Below are 24536 nucleotides of genomic sequence, written 5' to 3'. Positions count from 1 at the left end.
ATCATCATAACTCTAGGTTTTTGGGGAAGCTAGGTAATACAGTGCATAGAGCACCAGGCCTAGAGTCAGGAAAACTTGAGGTCAAATCTGTCCTCAGATATTTATTAGCTGTATGAACCTGGGCAAGTCACCTAAACTTGTTTGCCTCAGTTTCCTCATCTGTAGCTTTGCCACGAAAATCCCCAAAAGGGTCCCAAAGAGTGGGACACAGCTGAAATGACTTAGAAACAACATCATAACTCTGAAGATATCTATTCACTGTGTTGTAAAAGCTTTACAAATGTTATATTATTTTATCCTCACAACAAACCTGCGGGGTAAGTAGTATTAATTTTCCCATTTTCTGTTGAGGAAACTGAGACAGAGAGTGGTTAAGTGATTTGCCTTGGGTTACACAGTTAGTAAGTGTGGGAGGGAAGAGTGCAAAAACATATTCCCTTCTATAGAGGAGCTCAATTCTATGCAAATATATATGTGCGTGTGTGTGTGTGTGTGTGTGTGTGTGTGTAATATGCATATTCACATGCACAAATACAAGTGATTCTGTACATAAAAGATAGAGTAGATGGAAAGTAATCTCAGAGGACACTATGGGAGGTGAAACTAGAGGGTTGGGGAGGACTAGGTGGTATATGAGCCAACTTTGAAAACAGCCACAGAAGCCAGGAGGCAAAGGGGAGGAAAAAGCAAAGTCTAAACATAGGAAGTATCCAATGAAAAGGCAGGGAGTCAGGAGATAGAACATCTTACTCACAGATACAAATACTCTTCTATCCTTTGATCTTAGAGATTTTTTCTCCCTCTGGTTGGTATTCTTTTTTTGTTTTTCTTGGTGAGGCAATTGGGGTTAAGTGACTTGCCCAGGGTCACACAGCTAGTAAGTGTCAAGTGTCTGAGGCCGGATTTCAACTCAGGTACTACTGAATCCAGGGCCAGTGCTTTATCCACTGCGCCATCTAGCTGCCCCTGGTTTGTACTCTTAATCTGCCATGCTTTCATATGACATTTAATACCATTTGTTGTCCCTGCATGCCAGTTATATTTCCGTTCCTCTCTTTGCTATCCCCTCCCTCCAAAATAGGTTAGTCTTCTAAAAATGAAATGCTCTTTAGAACCTCCACAAAGTAGGGCTCAAATACCAGGGAAAGACCTCTACAAAGATAAAGAGTATGGATATGATTTTAGGCAGATGAAAAAAATGAATCTGGAAGAAAATAAAAATCACATACTATTATTTATGAAAAGTCAATAACTATTGTTGACAAGTTTTGAGTAGCTATTTCTTAGTTATATAAATAATGGAGGTCTTGAGTTGGTCTCACTTTCGAAAAATTACTTAATGAAATAGTAAGACTCAAAAGACCACCCAATGGCCCTGCCTTAAAGTTCCTGACTAGGTATTATATATTCATGCCTGAAATTTCCTGCAGTGTTAAATCCAGATGACCTAGGTACATCAATAACACATGAAAACCCAATTCTCTATTCATTTTCACATGGGTTAAATGATGTATAAAAAATGAAGGACCAAAGAGAATCAATATAGTCATTAACAATCTCACCCACTGAGTATGATAAATGATGGATAAGCTTAAATGTGAGCAAACTTTTTTTTAATTTCTCACTCAAAAGGAAAACACTCATGCTTAAGCAATGCTTAATTTAATGAGGCTGGCTAGGCTTCCTAAAACCCAATCTTCTGAAGTTATTTGAAGTGCACAATTACTAAATTCAAGTTCTAAGCAACTAATTTCAGTCTAGGATAGCAGCTGTGCAAAACACTGTTGCCTTGTGAACAGCACAAAAGTATTTGTCATTTGGTATTTTCCTCCAGCCCTCACTTAGTTCTCTTGAAAAAGGGTTTCATTGGATGAAAAGAAAATTGCCAACCTCAAAATTATTTATTTCCTTTTTCCTTTTGTTGTAGTAGAAAAAGGATTTTTTTACATAAGACAAATTTTACTTATTTCCAAACCAACTATATCTCCTGGACTTTGTGATAAAGGGTGTCTTTCAGAAGGCCAACATAACTGGAAGTTAGAGATACCATAAAGCTTTAGTTGAATGGATTATTATTTCATTGACTGCTTTCATTTTAAAGTTAATACTGGAGGCAGCAAGATGGCACAATGGATGAAGCACCGGCCCTGGATTTGGGAGGACCTGAGTTCAAATCCAGCCTCAAACGCTTGACACTTACTAGCTGTGTGACCCTGGCCATGTCACTTGACTCTCATTTCCCCGCCAAAAAAAATTAAAATTAAAATAAACAGTTAATACTACCCGATGAATTGTGTAGATACTGCTTGTAAAAAGTTGAGCTGGGGCAGCTAGATGGCGAAGTGGATAGAGCACCAGCCCTGGAATCAGGAGTACCTGAGTTCAAATCCGGCCTCAGACACTTAACACTTAACTAGCTATGTGACCCTGGGCAAGTCACTTAACCCCAATTGCCTCACTAAAAGAAAAAAAAAGTTGAGCTGTAAGAATTGAGCTGTAAGAATTTAAAGTAAGATTTACTTGACTATACAAACTTGCTATTTGAAAAATAAATCCAAGGCATATGTTTTAACTTGTTATCTATTTCAGATATTTTTATATTTTCCTCTTAATCAGAAATAATTATCTGGATTGTTTCATATACAATTCAATGTATTTTCCATTCCATTTTATAAATAATTCTTATACTTCTTCCAGAAATTTCTGTTGTGACACCCTATTAGTACACTAAAAGCAATTTTCTAAGTTTATTTCATGACAGTAGTAGTGGTAGTGGTGGTGGTGGCAGCAGCAAAGGTAGTATTAGAAACTGACATCTAAAAATCCATTTAAAGACTTGTGAAGTGCTTTGTTTCATTTAATCCTCTCAGTGAAATACAAAACAGTTGTTTTCATTATCCACATTTTATAGATGAGGAATAAAGTTTAAGTTCCAAAAGTTTAAGTAACTTGTCCAGGACCACACAGCTAGTAAATGTTTGAGGCAAGATTTAAATAAACCCAATTACTCCTGACTTAAAGTCTGGTTTCCTTATCCACCACATCATTCTGCACATTACTTCTAATGTCTGCAACAATTTTTCATAGCCTTTTGAGCTATTTATGTTTTTTAGTGTTTTTAATCTAGATAAATTCAATCCCTGAAAACATGAGTCAATACTATTTGATATCACAAAATGCTGAATCATGAAGTCACTGGCTTTACTCTAAATATTCATCCTGATGTCTTTTATGTCCTGTCTAGTTTTATACTTTTGATGATGATTCCATAAAATCAAATAATGTGCTTTAAGATGAACAAAACCCAATAAAACTAGCAGTCAATACTTTTTTTAAAATGTGAAAAGTTATTTTCTCTATATTCATAGTGCATTTTAATTTTGTTTCTTTTACAATTTTTGGCATGGAAGCATATCTATGCTTCAAAAATATCCAACATCTTTACCTCCATGAAGTCTTCTTGGAGTGAAAAAAAATCACAGATTCAAATCTGATCTATCTCAAAACACAACTTGTCTTAAATAACTTGTTCATTTGTCCACTTTTAGTTTGAACTCTATATTACTGTCTGGGTTCTTAAAAATGAGAAAAAATCTTAGTCCAGTATTTACTAATACAAACATCAGAAAACCTAAGTGTTCTAATATTTGACTGTATTATTTCTATTATATATGAGCCCAGCAAAGGGCTTGATGATGTCTGTAGTCAAGGCTCAGCATGAATAAGTTTGAAGAGGTTTATCAATCTTTCTTGTTCTTCTTTTTCTTCTTCTTCCTTCTTTTTAATTTATTTTAATTTATTTTTTTTTTGGTCATGGCTATTCTCAGTGACTATGTACTAAAGTCATGGGTGAGAAAAGGGATATGTCCCAGTGATGATAATGTGTGCACTCAAAAAAAATTCAGATCTTTAAATTATTTTTAATCTGGTTAACTTTAAGAGTTTAAGCAACTATTATAAATACCAAACTGTTTATGGACTGTCACAGTCATGGTAGGCATTGAATAAATGTTACTTGATTTAAAATGTGGTGTTTTGTACATGTGGGTCCCTTTCCCCCTTCCATGATTTCTTTGGGCAAAAGACCTAAAAGTGGGATTGCTGGGTCAAAGGGTATGCACAGCTTTATCGCCCTTTGGGCATAATTCCAAATTGCTCTCCAGAATGGTTGGATCAGCTCACAGCTCCACCAACAATGCATTAGTGTTCCAATTTTCCCACAGCCTCTCCAACATTTATTATCTTCCTTTTTTGTCATTTTAGCCAATCTGATAGGTGTCAGGTGGTACCTCAGAGTTGTTTTAATTTGCATCTCTCTAATCATTAGAGATTTAGAGCATTTTTTCATATGGGAATAGATAGCTTTGGTTTCTTCATCAGAAAACTGCCTGTTCATATCCTTTGACCATTTCTCAATTGGGGAATGACTTGGATTCTTATAAATTTGATTTAATTCCCTATATATTTTAGAGATGAGGCCTTTATCAGAAGCACTGGCCTCAAAAATTGTTTCCCAGCTTTCTGCCTCCCTTCTAATTTTGGATGCATTAAATGGATGCACATGTACAAAAATATTTATAGCTGCTCTTTACGTGGTAGCAAGGAATTGAAAGTTGAGGGGGTGCCCATCAATTGGGGAATGGCTGGACAAGTTGTGGTATATGAATACAATGGAATACTATTGTGCTGTAAGAAATGATGAGCAGGAAGAGTTCAGAGAAACCTGGAGGGTCTTACGTGAGCTGATGATGAGTGAGATGAGCAGAACCAGAAGAACATTGTACACAGTATCATCAACATTGAGTGTTGACCTACTGTGATGGACTATATTCTTCTCACCAATGCAATGGTACAGAAGAGTTCCAGGGAACTCATGATAGAAGAGGATCTCCAAATCCAAGAAAAAAAAAGAAAGAAAGAACTGTGGAGTATAGATGCTGATTGAACCATATTATTTCTTTTGTTTTGGGTGCTGTTGTTTTTTTTTTCTATTTTGAGGTTTTGCATCACTGCTCTGATTCTTTCTCTTGTAACAGGATTAATGCAGAAATAGGATTAATGTTATTATGTGTATATATATGTGTGTGTATATATATATCTATATGTATATGTATAGATATATATAGATATAACCTATATCAGATTACCTGCTGTCTAGGGGAGGGGGGAGGGAGGGGAGGGAGGGAGGGAGAAAAATCTGAAAGTGTAAAGCATGTATAAACAAAAGTTGAGAACTATCTTTACATGTAACGGAAAAAATAAAATATCTCAAAAAAAATGTAACTGGAAAGTGTTTAACAAGATAAAAATCCACTATGTCATAAATAAAAAAAAAATAAAATAAAATAAAATAAAATGTGGTGTTTTGGAGAGGGCGATATATGAAATGTCAGGTATTACAAGAGTTCAAGTAATTTGTACTCTATTTGATGTTGTCATATTTATTGGGTGTTCTCAAAGTGCTTGATTCTATATAGCTCACATAAAATGATATAATAAAAGTATTTTAGAAGTTGTAAATTATTTTCTTTATGTGGAATACAAAATATTTTCTAACTAGCTTCAAGAAACAAAGTCTTGGTGATAATCAGATGCATTTTACACCTTTTTTTTTAATATGAGAGAGATCCATTACAAAACGTATGCGATTTGAAAAACAATGTCGAAAAATAAGTTCTATCTAATGTTTGTAGCTTTAGACTTTGCCTAATAAGTATAAAGTGCATTTTGGGCAGGTTCTCAGTGACAAGATTGTCATTTCAAACTAATTTATCATTCCTATTCAGTATGATTCTTAATATTGATCGCTTTTTTGTCACAAAGAAGAATCCTCTAATTCTCATTATTCTATTCTTGTTCTAATTATTAAGAATCTTTCCTAATACCAAGGATCAATTTGCATCTTTTAAAATTCTACCAATTGGTCCTAGTCAGAACTCTAGAGCTAAAGTCTTCCAAATACTTGAACTAAGTTATCTATATCATATAACAACTGAGTCTTCTCTTTTTTAGGTTAAATATCCCTGATTTCATCAACCAGCTCATGAATCCAAAACTCTTCACCATCCTGGTTGCTCTGCTCCAGTTTAGCAATGTCCTTTTTAGACCATGGTGCCCAGAACTGAATGAAATACTCCAGGGGAAGTTCTAGATGACAGAATAAAATAGGATAATCACGTCACTATCCTTCAAATTTATGCCCCTCTAAATACAAGTCTAGGATTGTGTTAGATTTTGTTGTTGTTGTTGACTGACATCACTTTGTTGACTCATATTGAGTTGCCAGCCCACTAAAATCTCCAAATCTTTTAAAGACAAAGTGTTATCTAATGAGACCTCATGCATCTTATATATAACATCCCTTTTCTGAACCCAAGTATAAGACTTAAAATTTTTCTATTAAATTTCTTTTTATTGTAGTCAACCCACCATTGTGTCCTTTCAAGAGACTTTCAGATCCTGATTCTGTCTTACACAATTTTAACTATCCCTTCCATCTTTGTTTCATCTGCAAATTTGATGAGTATGACATCTATCTATGCCTTTGTTAATTTCTACTCAATTCCATTGATCTACTTTTCTAATTTTTAACCATTAACCAAAGGTTTGGATGATTGTTGCTTTATAATACAAGTTTGGAAATGCTATCTCCTTTTTTTCTTCCTTTTCTCATTATTTCCCTTGGTATTCTAGACGTTTTGTTCTTCCAAATGAATTTTGTTATCATTTTACCTAACTCTATAGAGTATCCCTTGGGTAATTTGACTTGTATAGTATTAAATAAGTAAATTAACCTTGCTAGTATTGCCATTCTTATTATACTGGAATGTCCCTGCCATTCTTCAGTTGTTCTTCAGTTGTTTAAGGAGTATTTTTTTTTAATTTAATCTATACAAATATTGAATTGCTCTGGTAGATTGACTCCCAATTTTTTTAAAAATTTTGTAGCTATTTTGAATGGAACTTCCTTTATATTATTGCCTTCTGAATTATGTTTTTTATTATCTAGAAATATGGATTTCTATGGGTTTGTTTCATAATCTGCAGCTTTTCTGAATTTTAAAATTATTTTTTGCATATTTTTATATCCCCCATTACATGTTAAAACAATTTTTAACATTTTATAAAAGTTTTGAGTACCAAATTCTCCACCTTCTTGAGGCAGTAAACAATCAGATATAGATTATACATGTGTAATCATGTAAAATATTTCCATATTAATCATTTTGTACAAGAAAATTTGAATAAAAGAAAAGGAATGAAAGAAAGTGAAAAATAACATATTTTAACCTATATTCAAACAATATAAGTTCTTTCTCTGGAACAAATAGAATGTTTCATATTAGTTTCTTTTCTTTTTTCTAAGACTTTTCTAACTAAACCATGATATCTTCAGAAAGCAGAGGTAGTTTCCTTTCCTCTTTACCTATCTTTATGTCTATGATCTCTTTCTCTTCTATTACTATTTCTGGCATTTCTAAAACTCGATCATATAATAGCAAAGAAAGGGGAGATCCTTGTTTTACTCCTGTATTTATTGAGACAATGTCTAAAATATAACCACTGCGTGTGATTTTTGCTTTTGGGTTTAGAGAGATATTTTTAATCCCTCCATACCTATATTTTGTAGGGATTTTGTTATAAATTAGTATTGTACTTCTCAAGGTTTTTTCCATATTTAATGAGATAATCATGTGGGTTTGGGATGTTTTTGTTTTAAATATGATTATGTTAATTATTTCCCTAAAATTGAGTCATCCTTGCCTCTCTAGTATAAATCCAACTTAGTCATTATGCTTTCTTGGATGAATTACTATAGTCTGTTTCACAGAATTTAATTTAAATTTTTTGCATTGGTATTCATTACAGATACTCATATACCTCTCTCTCTCTCTCTCTCTCTCTCTCTCTCTCTCTCTCTCTCTCTCTTTCTCTCTGTCTCTCTCCATCATTCACTGGTTTAGTATTAGGAGTATATTTATCTCATAAAAGGTGTTTGGCAAAATGTTTTCTTTCTCAATTTTTGAGAATAAGCCATGTAGTATATGTAAATTATTCCTTAAAAGTTTAATAAATGTATCCTGTAAATCCATCAGGACCAATAATTTTTCTCCTTTTGGTAATTCTTTTGTGAGTAATTCTATTACTTTTTCAAAAAGTGAGTTATTTATTATTTCCATTTTGTGTTCTATTAGTTTAGCTATTTTATATTTTTGAAAGCAAAACTTATTTTGTATTCTTAGTTTTGTTGTCATATAACTGGAACATAATAGGTTTGGATAATTGTTTTTATTTTTCCTGGCTTTATTTTACCTTGTTTAGGTTTTGTTTTGTTGATTTTATTTTATGCTCTCATCTTTATAATCACGTTGCTTAAAAGGTTGGTGAGTTGCCTCTGCAAGACAGTATAACATATGGTAAATGAATAGTACAGGTACCTGACATGATTAGGATAGGTTTAAGATGAAAGATAAGTTGACACAACATGAGCAAGTAATAGAAACAGGAATAAGTAAGTTATGTTCAAGGAACAATGGGGAAACTAGTCCTGAAAAAGAGAAAAGTCCATGTATGAGAATAGTGGGAGATAAGGTAAACAGCGTTATAGGTGATTGAAAGGAATATAAAATAAGATGGCCCTACCCTTCTGGAGTTTACAACCTTGTTGGAAAAATAAGCCAAAAATAAATTCATTTTAAATAAAATTTGAGGTGATATATGCTTTATGAATTCAAAGGAGGAAAAAACATTTAGGACTGTTATAATCAAGAAAGGCAGAGAATAAATCAATAGATCAGAAAATATTGAAAATTAGTTATGGGATCATGATTATTGGACCAATATGTTTGAGAATGTATGAGTGAATGAGTTTATTGGTGCCTGTAATGAGTTTGGCCCTGACCAAAAAAAAGGCATAACATTTTTTCATCAGAAACTGAAGTGAAGGTTACTAGGGGCTGTTTTGAGAAGGATTTTGGAGGCTTGAAGAGAGAAGTCTTGGCACAATCAGTGCAGTAAATGGTATAGAATTAGAAAATCAATTAAGAAGAATTAGTATAAGGATTGCCTTGTTGCAGTTAAAACCCCATTAATTTTACTGTAGATAATCCAAATGTAAGATTTTTGTCCAATAACAATGGAATGGAGAAATTTTTGAAGATCCAGAAAGGGATCTTCAAGTCAAAAGGAATGTATAACTATGTGAAAAAGAGTTCAAAATGTTTACTTAAAGGTCAAGTAAAGAAATTGACTGACTTTATTTGATCAGACACCCAAAGGCAGTAAGAAATATCATGGTATGGGACCCTTACCTATCATGCTTTGCAGGACTTTATAATGGAAGCAAATAAAAAAAAAAACTTTTGTTTCAGAGGATGAACAGAGAAATTCTAGCAAAATAAATAAATTAAAATTTCAATTTAGAAAAACACTTGATAAGATTCTCCTAAGTCTATATCTCAACATCCTGGTTTCCCTGGCTACCTAAATCTCAGCTAAAATCTCACATTCTGAAAAAAAAAGCCATTCTTACTCTCTTTTGATGGATATTGTCTCCTGCCTGCCCATGTCACTATTAGACTGTGAGCTCATTGAGAGCAGGGACTGGGTTTTTGTCATTCTTTGTATCCTCTGCACAAAGCACAGCACCTGCCATATAGCAAGTGCTTAATAAATGCTTGTTGACTTCATTTGGGAACTTAAAACTTTGATACTTAGTCACTTAAATGCAAAGGTTAGCACAGGGCTAATGGCAAAACAAACTAGGAGAAAAATATGGTACAAGTTTGAGGAACAAGAAAGGCCAAAAGCTTTTAGTTTATTTCATCAAAGAGAGTCAGCAATAAATGCTGACTCATAACACAATTTATGACGCAAATTAAAGTTGAATATTTTTACCAGGCAATAAATAATTGGTTAATGATATGGGAGTCATATCGGAATCTTGCAGTTTGTAGTCAACCATACTAATAGCTAGTTAGAGGAAAGGTAAAAATCAACATCAAAATGGAAGATAAGATACAGGTGTGATTACACAGTGAATGATTATCAACATTTTCTGCAAATGCTTAACTGATATAAAGTAGTCACCATAATGACTAGTAGTCATCCAGCAAATTCTTTGTGAAATGAAGCAATGTAGTATTTAAGAGTAAAAGTATAGAATCTAAACTCAGTTGTAAAACATTATGGACAATAATAACAGAAGTTTATGAGAAGTGCCAGCTCACAGAACAGCAAAAAGCAGGTCTATTTCAAGCCTGAAGAAAATCTGGCATGAGACCAAAATGAACCCATATCATCTGAAAATGTTCATTAATTAAAAAGGAAGGTAGGTGGAAAATGGAACATATTCATCTATTTCTATATTCATCATCAGTAAAAGTAGAAATACCAGATTTTGACCCTAACACCTCAGCCCCTGATTTGTTGTATAAGACAGTTGAAATGCCATTTAAGATGATGAAGCCAGGAAAAGTGGCTAGGCCAGATGGTTCCACCAAGACAATTTCTGCTGAAGATAATACCATCTTTAAGCACTAAGGAAGTATTTCGCAAGATACCTCAGGGAGTATAAAGTGCCAAGGCATGGGCATGGGTATTAAAATTATGGAAGACATCACTACCCAAAAAATATTATTCAGGAGTAAATCAATAACTACCCACACATATGCCATTTGAGAGAGAAAGAGAGAGAGAGAGAGAGAGAGAGAGAGAGAGAGAGAGAGAGAGAGAGAGAGAGAGAGAGAGAGATTGAGAGGGAGGGAGGGAAGGAAGGAATGAAGGAAGGAAAGAGACTTTGAAAATTATCTATGTCCATATTGAGGACATACTTGATGAAATCACTATTTTTTTATGGGGCAATGGGGGTTAAGTGACTTGCCCAGGGTCACACAGCTAGTAAGTTTCAAGTGTCTGAGGCCAGATTTGAACTCAGGTACTCCTGAATCCAGGGCTGGTGCTTTATCCACTGTGCCACCTACCTGCCCCGATGAAATCACTATTAATACTGAATCATTCATCAGACAATTAGAATTTATCAAGCATCTACTGCCTAAAATGTCTTTTGGGAAAAGAAGTCTTGGAGATGATAGGGCCTGTAATGTCTACCTCACAATAGGATGGAATGAGAGCATTCTGGCTATGGGGAGTATTCCACTGATAGGATATACCAAAGGAGGTTAAGAACAAAGAAACAGAAGTTCCATATATATGAAAATATCAATAGCAATAATTTTTACAATTACAAATAACAAGAAGAAAATGTTGATTCCTATAAGAGTTGACAAAATAAATTGGACAATGTCATGCATACTAAGGGAGAAATTTGCATAATATGCATGTATGGGGTTGAAATCTTGTGTTTCTGGTTATTACCAGAATTCTGACAAAAACAACAAGTTAGAAGAATACAAGAGTATAAAGGCAAGAACTGTTCATCCATATTACCCTATTTCTATACTCTGCTTACTATATAGATATACATAAATTAAAACCTTTATACAATATATGTGCGTGCACAAATATATGTCATCACCAAAAAACTATCACTAACTTGGAGAAGAATTACATTGTTGCAGCAAATGTTTCCAAGGGAAATAAAAAATGACCACTGATGCCCTTCTCATAGTCAGGGGAAAAAAATCAATGGACATAAATGAATAGGAGGAAAGCCTCAAATGCCCTCCACAGTTTTCAATTGGACACAGCTAATCCCTGTGACTTTTGGGAAAACTGAAGGCTTAAAATGACCCCAGTAATCAAAAGCACAATTAGGAAGAAGAGAGCAAGACCGTGACTATGGTTAGAAAAAGCAGACAATGAAAGGACCAAAGAAGAAATTTGTCCCTTTAGTGGCCCAGTGAATGAAGCCTAAGAAACGCCTCCAATTGCTGAAAAGAGATCACAGAAGAATACTTAAGGGGGCACAGTGAATAATTATGTGACAAAAGACTATATGTCCAGATGATATTTGCTTCCTGCACCTCACTGTGATTTACCAACTGGTGTAAGTCTTTCTTGAAAGAAAACAGAAAAGGAAAACAAAGGTTGAAAATCCACTTTGGGAGGAAATTACTTTCATTTAGGAACAGAGAAATCATACAGGGACAAAAATTTCAAGCCACTTTTCTGAGGAAAGATAAGTATATTCAGCTTACTATAAAGAAATCATCTAATTGTGAAAAGAATATTCCCAAGAATTCAGGATGTCTGTCCTAAACAGGAAGGATTTAAAATTTACTTTGCTTGCCTGATGCAATGCTAAGTATTAATGACAATAGCTAAATAGGTCCTGAGAAAATATAATGATAAGGCATGTGCTTCCAGAGTAAAGCAAAAGGAAGGGTTAAAATGTGTGAGCCCCTGGCTTCAACACATTAAAAGTGTAATAGATTGAAAATTGGAAAAAAACCTTAGAGTTTATTTGGAACAAGGTCCTTATTTTTAAAAAACAGGAAACTGAAGCTCAGAGAGGTTAAATGACTTGCCCCCAGCCATACAAATAGTAGGTAACAGAGCCAAGATCCATGCCCAGGTCTTTATCACACATTCCAATGTTCTACACTGCCTCTGTAAAAGATTCTTTATATACCTCACCTAATTTGAAATAAGACTAAAACAATAAATAGCATGGTATAAACATGAAGTTTGTTCTCATTTTCAGAAGGCAATAGACAGTGATGTGATCTTTTAAGAAATATTAGTCACCTTTTGATAAATATAAGAGAACTCTCAGTACTTTTGCCAAATATGTCATGTTATTGTAATCATGTTTCTTTATGTGACAGCTTCTGCTTAGCACAGTACATACTGCAAAAATACTCATGCTTGTTGAATTGAAAATAAGATGACATAAAATGAGTTTCTAAAGGAAAAAAATAATCCAGTAAGGATTTTTTTCTTTAAATGGCAATTTTACTGTTTTCTTTTTTTTCTTACTGAATGTGTTCCTTTAAAAAAAAGATGTTCCCAAATTGACTGATATCTGCACCATTTGACTCATTAAAAGAGAAAGTGATGGGTACATTTTAGTTTCTAACACCAACTAATCTGCTGTAACTTCAAACCAAAACCTCTGTCTCTAAAAATGGTATAATAATAATACTACTTAGAGTTTTGCCAGAATATTGTTGATTCAATAATAGAGATGTGAATTGTTTTCATTAGCAATAGGGTATGATGTCAATTCAGGTATTAATATTATCCTATTGAAATGTCTTAAAGTGATGGGTCTATCTGTTCTTACAAATAGGGCAGCTGGGGACACCACCTGTTAACTTACTTCAAGTGCCACTTAATTAGCCTGAGTAGCTGCTACCTTATGCTTTGACTGGAAGGAAAAGGAACAGTAGCAGATGCTAAGCACAATAAAGAAAAGCCTGTTGAATACAAGAGTTAAGGGGGTGGAGAGAATAACAAAAAAGCCAGGCAACAGATGGAGAGAGCCAGGAGTAATAGTACAATGACCAGGAAATAAACTACATCACACAAAGTTTATGGAATCAAATCTCTGCAAATAAAGCTCAGTTATAATGAGCTAAATGTCCCATTTTCCTGATCATGTCATATCAGAAACTATTTTAGTTTTGAAGTGAGAATTTTTAGTGAATGAAGGGGTCAATAGGACAATTAAGTTAATTCACGCTAAAAATTTTTTTTTAAATATCTCGACATATTATGTCTTCTGATATAGATTTGACCCTTCTTGCCAGGTCAACTCTGTGTAGTTCCTTAATTATATCCCTTCTTGTCATCTCCAGCAGATTTACCCCACCATCATCTCCACTCTCTTTTATTCAATCTCTCCCTAGTTACTGAATCCTTCCCTGATTCCTATAAACATGTCTAAGCTTCTTCCATCTTAAAAACAAGGCAAAATGGAACAAAAATTTGCTAGCTCCTCTTGAAAATCACCTTGTATCTGTCCTCCCCTTAGTCAAATTCATTGAAAAACACATCTAAACTTGGTCCCTCCACTTCCTCCCCTTTCAAACTCTTCTAAACCCAGGGCAATGTGAATAATGTCCTCATCATTGAAATGAAACAACTCTCTCCAAAGTCATCCATGATCTCTTAATTACCCTAATGGCACTTTTCCCCCAAAATACAATGGATTCCCCCCCCCAAATCCTCATTCTTCTTTACTTCTCTGTGGCATTTAACACTGTTGATAACCTGTATATGCTTTCTCCATCATTCCTGTAATTACTGAACTCTAATGGCTCCCTATTTGCCTCTTGGAAAAATTATAAACTCCTCTGTTTTGCATTCTAAACTTTTAACAAATTGTCCTCTTCCTATTTCCAGTCCTCTTAGAATACTCCTTTTCACACATTATATGGTTCAACCATACTAGCCTATTTGCTATCTCTCTCTCACTATATTGCATCTATTATCTCCATGTCTTTGCCCTAGCTATCCTCTATTCCTGGAATACTTCCCCTACTCAAATTAGAATTTTTTACTTCCTTCAGGACTCAGCTCAACACCACCTTCTACCAAAGGCTTTTCCCACTTTTACTAGCTACTAGGGTCTTTCCTTCCAAGGCTATCTCCCATTTACTTTGCATTTATCTTGTATATACCTCTTTATCTATTTACTAACTCCATCCATTATATTAAACTTCCTTGAAGACAGGAACTGTTCTTGCCTTTTCTTTGTAGCCTTAGTTTTTAGCAAAATTACCATATAAATAGTAAGAGACTAATAACAATTTATCAATTGATATGTACTCAAAATCTATATGGATAGGGATAGGGACAGGACCTATAATTTCATGCATATTTGGAATAGCCATGGGAGGAAACTTCCTCCATTTTTTAGAGAGTTGCCTAGAATCCTGAGAGGATGAGTGCTTTGTCCAGAGCCACCAGGTAGTATAAGTCAGAGGGCCAACTTGAACCAAGGTCTTCATGACTGGATTTCTAGTCATTCTGCTATGTGCTGTTTCTCAATACCCATGTAACTTTCTGAATACAAATATGTAGCTATCAGGTAGAAAATATAATCCATTTTTGATCAATTTTTTCTTTAATTAATTTAATAGCACATCATATCTAGTGTTTCCACAGGAAAAAGAAATGGAAATAAAGGGTTTTCAGATTGCAAGCAGTTCTCTCTCATTGAAATTATTTTCATATGGAGGCACTTCATCTTGCTTTGTCAAATTAAGTCAAATTTAAATGCCTTTAAAAATTATTTCTACAACATATGTACTTGTAAGAATGCAAAGGACAAGCCACTCTCAGGAAGGCTTGCTGTTCATTTATCCATTGTTTCTTTTTAGAAAATAGCTTTCATAATCTAATATTTGCTGTTTAAAAATATATAGACTCATTTTAAAATTCTGTTATTATAAATCTGTTACATAATAAATGGCAGTGGTTTCCTGATAAACATATATTTTGGGATGCTTTATGTCACTATCTTGCCATGTCTTCCAGAAGTCAAAAGAAGACTTTTGCAAATTCAGTAGAATGATACATGAGAAAACTCATGTCAAATCAAAACTACCACTAAATATACTGATCTCTAGATTTACAATTAGGAAAATGCAATCTAGTAGCTCAAGTCAGAATATATGTAAGCTTCAGACTGATCCAAGAAATATTCAACACACTAATATCAACAAATAAAGTCCTGATAACTTAGTAGCTTTCCTGTTTTTCTCCTCTCTATATATACTGGATATGTAAGCAAGACTAGCTTCAGTGTCACTTTGTACTCAACTTAACTATTCACATTGCCAAAAGCAAACATTGGAAGCATTCCTTCCCCAGATACCCTGAAAGAGAGTACACTACAATCTCATACCTAAGTATTTTCATCTCAAGCAAAATGCTACTCCCTGAAGACAAGGAGCATTTATTTATTTATTTATTTATTCATTCATTCATTCATTTATTTATCTATCTATTTATTTATTTATCTATTTGTTTGTTTGTTTGTTTCTCTAAGAGGCATACCATTAAGAAAATCATAAAGTAAATTTGAAATTAGTTGCAAAATTTTCCTTAAAATTTAAATTAGGACACTAACCAAATCATATAATTTTAGAGCTAAAAGGGATATTATATATCATTTATTTCAATGCCATAATTTTACAGATGAGGACAGCAAGGACAGATTGTTATTGTATATCTATTAGACGACACCTAGGAAGACACTTCCATATTTATCTATTTTGTTTTAGTTCTTAGTGAAGTTTATGCCCTTTAGTATTTTTCTTCTTTCATAAGGATTTTTAAAGCATGCTTTGTGGGATTTTCAATTTTGCTCAGAAATATTTGATTCTATATTGTCCAAAATTAAGATATTTGGAGAAGATGAATATAATTATTTCAAAGTAAAATTGAATCTCTATGCCTAGTCCATTCTGTGCTCAACTCAGGATAAAAGAATATATAAGTATCTAGGGATGTGCTCATATCATTCCTGTGCGAATGTAACCCATTGTTTTACATGTGTCTTCCTTAAGCTATTCAAAAAATAATTTGGAGGAGGAATAGTAAAAATTGAGATAACAATTAATCAGGTGATTAAGGTTGTTTTTGGTTTTCTTTTCTTTGGGTCAATAATCTTATGAAATAAATAAATCAGTCCTCCTAGTAAAAGCCTACTCCAATAGATGCATCATTCTGCCATGGAGATGGCTTGAGATTCTAAAAGGCTACACTAGCCAAGAGTAGTGACAGACGGGTTTGATCAAGGTAGCAATACTTCAAATACAGGTCCAGAGAAAATTTATATGTATCAGCTGTCCAAGACTCTAAACTTGGAGAGGCATCACCTATTTGACTTCAGGGTCATGGTTTCTTTTCATCCACAGCAACTCTCAAAGACCATCTTCTACGTTGTAGAGGAGTTGTAGTCTACATTGATGAAGGTACCACCTACACTGATCAAATCACATCTTCCAGATTACAACTAGCTGATTTTACTGCATTTGTCACTAAATTGACTTGGCAGTGGGTAGTCAAACAGTGGGATGTGAAACAATGGGTAGACTATATAAACTGCTAAGAGCATATGACACTTATTTCACTAATATGTTACTTTGTATTATTCCTGGTTTAATATCAATTAGCTTTATCATTAACTAAATTGATTTTCTTATCTGAAAAAAGGAGATGAATGAAGTTGATGAAACATTTAATGAAACTGAAACTATTCAGCCTGCAATGATTAGTTAATGAAAAGAAACACAGAGTATATGATTTTATATAGACTTTTATATGGATTGTGTATGCTTTTTATAGCAAGTTGTTCTAATTCCATATAGTGTATTGGCAGAAACATTGGGAATCTACATTTGTTTATTATATATAGCTTACCAAGTCATTCAACTTCCCTAATTACTTAACTTGAAGAGGATATAAAAGTGGGATACTATTTGTATGAGAGGTCTCCTTAAAACATGCTTGGTAATTTAAATAGATTTTTGGTGCATTTTGTTGTTGTTGGGGCTTTTGCTTGTTTATTTTCCTCAGAGCATATTTAAATGTCTTACAAAAAAACCACTCTTGCTATAGAAATGTCTTATGCAAAGTAACAACAGACTTCACATTTTGCCATCTTCTTTAAAGTTTCATGAAATCAATCTCCTCTCAGTACCTCATATTCCAGAGATTTATTGAGATGACAATGGAAGGAATTAGTTTTCAGTTGATATGTGGGAGAGAGAGAAAGATTTAGAGAGATACATAATACATAGAAGGATATCACTGGCATTATTAGGAAGATCTGGCTTCAAAACTTCCTCTCACTATGTAACCATGAGCAAGTCATTTAACCCTTCAAGGCACCCAGTAAGTTATAGATGAGTTCCCAGAGGGCACTGGTAGATAGAGTTTCTATACCAAGAATTCTCCAAATGGATGAAATTAGAGGTCTGGATCACACACATACACACACACACACACACACACACATTCATAAACACACACACACATCAATGGCAAATATACCTGTTTTGTCTCTGCAGAATACATTTTCTGTAAATAACTACTCAAACGGATAATAATATCAACAATTATCTTTATCAATATAAAAATTATATGCAAGCAATATCTGTCCTAAACTGTACTAAGATTACTGATCATTGAAATCCTAAATTTTAGATTTTATGTCCTTAAGAAAGTGATAAAAATAGTTTCCCTCAGCATTTCTATCACATAATTTTTAATGTCTTTGAGATATGATGTTCTATTTGCTCCATGGTAGCATAATACTGATTGACAACACAATTCAGAAAGGTTCTTATTCAAGATATCTCCCCAAAACATCACTCTCCCATTTTAAATGACACTGACATGTGTCACTGATTTTTATGTAGACCTTTACAGAGGTAAGCATTCCTCAAAACCTACAGAAATGCACACGTGTATACATATATATATATATATATATAAAATATACATACATATATATGCACATATACATGCACACATATACAACCCAGATGTTTTGGTTTTTTCTCCCTGCTTAGATTGCCAACCTAAAGTTATATAGGGACCTTTCTTATCCCAGAGTTCCATATAACAATGAAATCACACATCCAGTACCAATTCCTATTCTTTAGTTTCTATTTATTTTTCCTTTTTGTTCCTCCTAGTTTAAGAGAATGAACAAAGTAACATGTACTTCACAAACATTTTAAGCTCATTGAATTAAAGCTGAAGCTTGTGTTTTAGCTTAATTTGATTTTTTCAGATTTGTGGCACAGGTTTAATGTTTTTAGACTTAATTTTGCAATTCTTCACCTAGGTTTCTAATTAAATATGCTCAGTACTTCATTTATAGTTGGCCATTCTCTGCATTCCTCTTGATTAGTAAGAAAGAATCAATGTGAATTGATCCAATTTGTAGAACACAATTCTCATATTGATAGTAGTTTATATTCATTTGCTTTGCCTTAATCTTTTATTAATGGTAATCTTCAAAATGTCAATTCATTCTATTGCTCAAAAGCACTGTATCCTGAGATACAACATGATCATTGGATCATAGATTTAGATTTAGAAGGGAGCTTAGAGGTCCTCTGGTTCAGTTCCTCATTTTATAGTTGAGGAAACTGAGGCCTAGGAAAATGAGTTGTCCAAGATCACAAAGACAGTTAGAAGTATAGTTTGAAATGAAACCAAGGTCCTCTGTATCCAAATCTATGGTTAGATAAATAAATGGATATTTTATATATATATATATATATATATATATATACATATATAGCAAGTTATTCATAATAGAGTTGATCAAATAGCTAATTAGGATTAGCAATTAGAAAGAAGTCTAATTTATTTTAACATGCTATAGGAAGATTTAGGGAATATATCTTCATAAATGCTGGAAAGTCTAAATTCTCATATCATCCTAAATGATTGTTGTCCTTCATTCTCAAAGAGGACAAAAATGAAGCACTATGTTAGAGTCAAGTCACAGTGTGTCCAATTGTTACTGATCATTCCAATATGAGCTTAGAATACAGTACCACAAGTCAGGCACTAACACTCCATATGAACATTTGAGGTAGAGATGTCCCTAAATTTGTACATCTCACATTTTTTGAGCTACTGCAATTCTGCTTTTTCATGGATCACAGCTCTTTCTTTGATGCTGGCACACCGTGATGGGCTGTCCTTTACCAGTATCTCCCATGTTATGAAATCAGTTCCAAAGTTCTTCAGAGAGACCTTTGAAAGTGACCTTGTATCACTTATTCTGACCAGGATGTGGATACTTTCAAAAAATAGTCTTTTAAGCAAGCACACATTTGGCATTTGAACAATATTGCCAGCCCATCAGAGTTGTATCCTCTGCAATAGAGCTTATTATCCAAAATATGATGGAGATTATATAAATAATTCAAATTATAGAGAACATATAGAAAATAATTATTTTTTCAGGTCTTATGGCTAATAAAGTTGAAGTTTTTAAGATACATTTTAAATTTTAGAACATGAGCTACCTGGTTAAGCTCTCAAACATTTCTAACATATCAAAGGATGCCTTTGGAGACATCCTTCAGAAAACATTACCATCCTGCCACTATCTAAACAATTAAGGCAATTGGGGATTGTATCCAGATCTAGAGGGCCTGGGAAAGGGGAGGGACACTGAAGTTCTAATCATCTGTCTTCAGCAGCAGATCTCTTTACATAAATTGATACTCTACCTGGACCCTTTTTTATGTTCCTCATACTCCCAATCCCTCTAATTCTCCCAATCCCAGTAATACTTAATCCACCAATGTTGAAAAAGTTTCCTTGCCTTTACCCCAAGTAAGAACACAAGGCATTCAATGCCTGATTCAAAATTTCTCTACCCCTAAAACTTGCCTTCACACTAGAGAATTTCAACATACATGATGATGATCTCTCAAATACCTTAATTTCCTAATTTCTCAAACAACTCAACTCTTATGACCTAATCTTTTACTCTTCCTCAGCTACATGCAGTAATGGTCATACAATTTTACCATTACCCATGTGTTCCACTTCCATGTCCAAGAACTCCATAATTCAATTTTCTAATCACAATCTTTTATCATTCCATTTCTATCTATGCTTTATTTTTTCTAAATGTATCCATAATCCACTCCATGATCATAAAATCTTCAGCTGCTCAATACTTTCAGAAACATCATCCTTGTTGTGATATTCTCTTCCCTTACAAACTTGACCCGTTAAAAATCCTGTGAAGTCTAAACCAACTTCTACCCTTGCTCTTTTATTCCCTTGCCTATCACTGCTGGTACTTTTCCAAAGCCCAACACTAGATTTCTTCCATCATTTATTCTTTTTCTTCCTTCTGCTCATGAGTTTATTAATGAAGGTGATTGATGAAGTCATGAAACCATGCTGATTAGACCCATTATAAATATATGCTATTTAAACTCCCTCTGGGACTTCATTGAAGGAAATGAAAACTTTGGCACTTCCTTAACCAATTCTGAATCTCAGTTATTATTGCGGCTTCCCCTAACCTTCTCTCACCTCCAGCTCCACACAGCAAATTACGTAACACACACACACACACACACACACTCTCTCTCTCTCTCTCTCTCTCTCTCTCTCTCTCTCTCTCTCTCTCTCTCTCACTCTCTCTCGCTCTCTTGCTCTCTCGCTCTCTTGCTCTCTCACTCTCATTATCTCACTCTCTTTCACCCTGTGTGCATGTGTCTGTGCATGTGTGTATGTCAGTCTGTGTGTGTCTGTCTTTCTGTCACTCTCTGTCTAGCTGGCTATCTAGCTGGCTGGCTGTCTCTCTCAGCTGAGGACATCATACTACACTAAAAAAGGCCATTTGCTCCTTCCATTGGAAAGAGGCTTTTCTTCCTGGACATTTGTCAGTGCTCCTTCTTATTACTTTCTCTTCATCTAACATCCCTTTTATATCATCCGTTATGTACTCCTTCACTCTCATCCCTGATGGTACTTCTCCTTGCCAAAGACAACCCTGTTCCGTGTCTGGCATAGTACATATAAATATATCTATATATAGTCATCTATGCTCTATTGAGTTCTCCTGAATGTCTGTATAGTTATCAGAGATATGCTTTGACCTACTGCTCAACTGAATCAGGCATCTTATTACAAACCATTTTATTGTAAATTATAGTATCTGAAAAATGTTTTTATTATTTTTCAGTTATATTAGTTCTAAAATCTAAAATAAGTTACTTTATTGTATGTGGGACCCTGTAGAAGTTATCAATTCCCAAGATCTTCTTGGCTAAGAATGGCCCAAGGCATTTTTCTGTCAACCTTTTACTCATCCATTCAGGTTGGTTAGACTCAATTCTAAAATCTGGACACATCAAGACCAGCCATACACATTATAGAGAATTACATATTGAATAGCTGACTCATTAAGGTTGACTAGCTGTTATCTAATGTTGATAAGCACTATCAGCATTTTCTCTAACTGAAATCAAAGTTAACCCTTAGAGTTCATCTATAATACACTTGTAATGAGTCAAATTTTCATTTGAGCTATTGCTGTTATTTGTTTGGCAGTCAATAAATGGGAAGAACTGAAGAAACTAGGAAAATGGGGGAAAGAAAGTATGTTGTGTTTTTATCAATAAACAAAAATAGTAAATGTCATGATACTTTTATGCTCCTCTAAAAAAGGAATTTATCTTATATGCTTGTGTAAGAGATTGTTGAACACTGAATACAAAGTAATAGTAGCAAAGCAACAATTATTTCTAGAGCTCTTTCTTTCTGCATCCCATGGAAATAGATGAAAAGAATCAGAGCAACATCATTGTTATCATGACTGTCGTATTTATACCACTGAACATCTTACAAATGCTTCACATAAATTATTGTATTGGTTTCTAAAAACAACTCTGATGGGTAGGACATATATTATTATACTCATTTTGCAGATTAAGAACCTGAGAAACACAGACATATTAAACTACTTGCTCCAAAATGGCACAGCTAATAATTGACCTACTTGGTTTCAAAGCTAGGAATTGTGATTACAAATCCAATATTCTTCCCATTAGACCACAGCAATCTCTGTGAAGTATAGTGTGCCTGGTGGCTAAAAAACAATGCTAAGCACATAAAAATAATTTCATAAATACTTATTGATTACCTTTTTTCCTTTCTCTGTTCCCTTTTCCATACAATGATCATTGAGTAAACTTCTAATTTGCTAGAGTCAAATGAAGGATTGTTAGAAAAAAGTCCAGTTCTTAGTAGGTCTACAAAATTTGAATCAAATCAATTAATTTAGCTGTAACCTACCTCCTCCACTATTGCTACATCTGCTTTATCTTTGGCTGAGTGCAATAGCTTGGCAGGAAATATGATGAAATAAGGTAGGAAATATTTTTATCTGATTCTATTTTAAAATTCTATAATTTGGGGGCAGCTAGGTGGCACAGTGGATGGAGTACCGGCCCTGGAGTCAGGAGGACCTTTGTTGAAATCCGGCCTCAGATACTTAACACTTACTAGATGTGTGACCCTGGGCAAGTCACTTGACCCCAATTGCCTCACTAAAAAAAGGCAAAAACAAAAACAGAAACAAAAAAAATTCTATAATTTATTTCATTTCTGTCAGCAATTATGAATTTTACCGTATATTTAGATAATTTGAAGCTTATAAATCTACATATAGTAAACTGTCCCAGAATGGTCTAAAATTACATTATTTTCAATTAAAAATAATTAATCCCTGCAAAACAAAGAATGTCAAAATGGATATATATATATATGCCATATATTATCTTTTAAATATCAAAATTTCTGAGTAATAGTGTTTATTTGCTCCTTTAAAAGGCACATTTAAATGAACATCTGTTGTTTGTCTTTTTAAACAAAATTCTTCTATTTGGATAGTCTGCCTAACCAAGAATACTTTATTTATGGCATAACTATATGAGTGTCATTCTTCAGTACATGCCAAAAAAAAGCTCATTTCACTTTGCTTTAGAGAAGTGATTTAAAACTCTGACCCAATCAACACATGCATACTATGTTACTAATCTGAAGGGGGCAGAATGTTGATTCTTCTCTCTGCACTGACTTTGGGTAGGTGTTTTTTTTAAGGACAAACATAATGTTTGCCATTATTGAAATTTTTAAATGGACTAATAAACATAGTTTTCTTGGTGTCTGCCCTAAACATAGATCCATATTTCTTTTTTTTTTAATTATACTTTATATTAAGTGAATTGTGTGACATGGGATGGAGATAGAGATACTGACCAGCAAGACTATAGAAACTGGATTTGGTATATAGCATGTTTCATTTTCTTCTGAATACATAATGAGACTCTAAGTGACTTGGCCAGTAAGCCAAGGTTTACAGGGAGCATTTAAAAATTGAATGGCATTAGTTATTTAATCTTTGGACCCGAAATGAATTTCTTGTTTGATGCTGTTAGAGAGGCATTCATTTCTTCCACAATGAACAGCTGTGCTTTCTTCCTCCTCCTTCAGTGCTTAGAAATCCTAGTTAGATATTGTGTAAAGATTTCAAGGAGTTCCTCATTCTTAATGATAAACTATTTGCTATGTAGTCCTCTTTTCAGTGAGATGTGTGCTTGATTTTTTTCCAGATCTAAAACCTCATACTAATAATGTGCTTATCTATGCTAATTTATATTTATCTGGAATATTAGATATACTGTGCCTAATGACTAGGCACTGAATAAATATAATTTTGGTAAGTTTTGAGCATATGTGCTTTCTTTACTCTGGATATTTGAACATTTATTTCTTCTCTGAAATTTTAATCAAGAAAATCAATTTGCAAGTTTAAGAGTAGTAAGGAAAAGTACTCCAAACATATAAGAAAAACAAGAATGAGAAAAATAAATTATTATTATTAGTAGTAGTATTACTATTATTATTTTGTAGGAACCTTGAATGCTATGGTTTGATTGTATTTTCTTACCCAAACTAATTGGAAATCAAATGTTATATTGCCCATGCATTAAGCCCTGGAAATATATGCCAGTCCTTTAAAATATTAAACTCTTGCCTTCTCAAATATGTGATCTTGCCCTTTTTCTCCC

The 24536-nt window shown here is 33.7% G+C and overlaps 1 protein-coding gene across 3 annotated transcripts in view; it reads left to right on the top strand.

Moving 5' to 3' along the window:
• Window positions 1–24536, top strand: part of ROBO1 (roundabout guidance receptor 1) — a 976778-nt gene that overhangs the window by 323173 nt on the left and 629069 nt on the right. The window lies entirely within an intron of this gene.

Source organism: Dromiciops gliroides, chromosome 3 (assembly GCF_019393635.1).
Source record: "Dromiciops gliroides isolate mDroGli1 chromosome 3, mDroGli1.pri, whole genome shotgun sequence".
NCBI lineage: Eukaryota > Metazoa > Chordata > Mammalia > Microbiotheria > Microbiotheriidae > Dromiciops > Dromiciops gliroides.
This window is presented reverse-complemented; position numbering and strand designations above follow the sequence as displayed.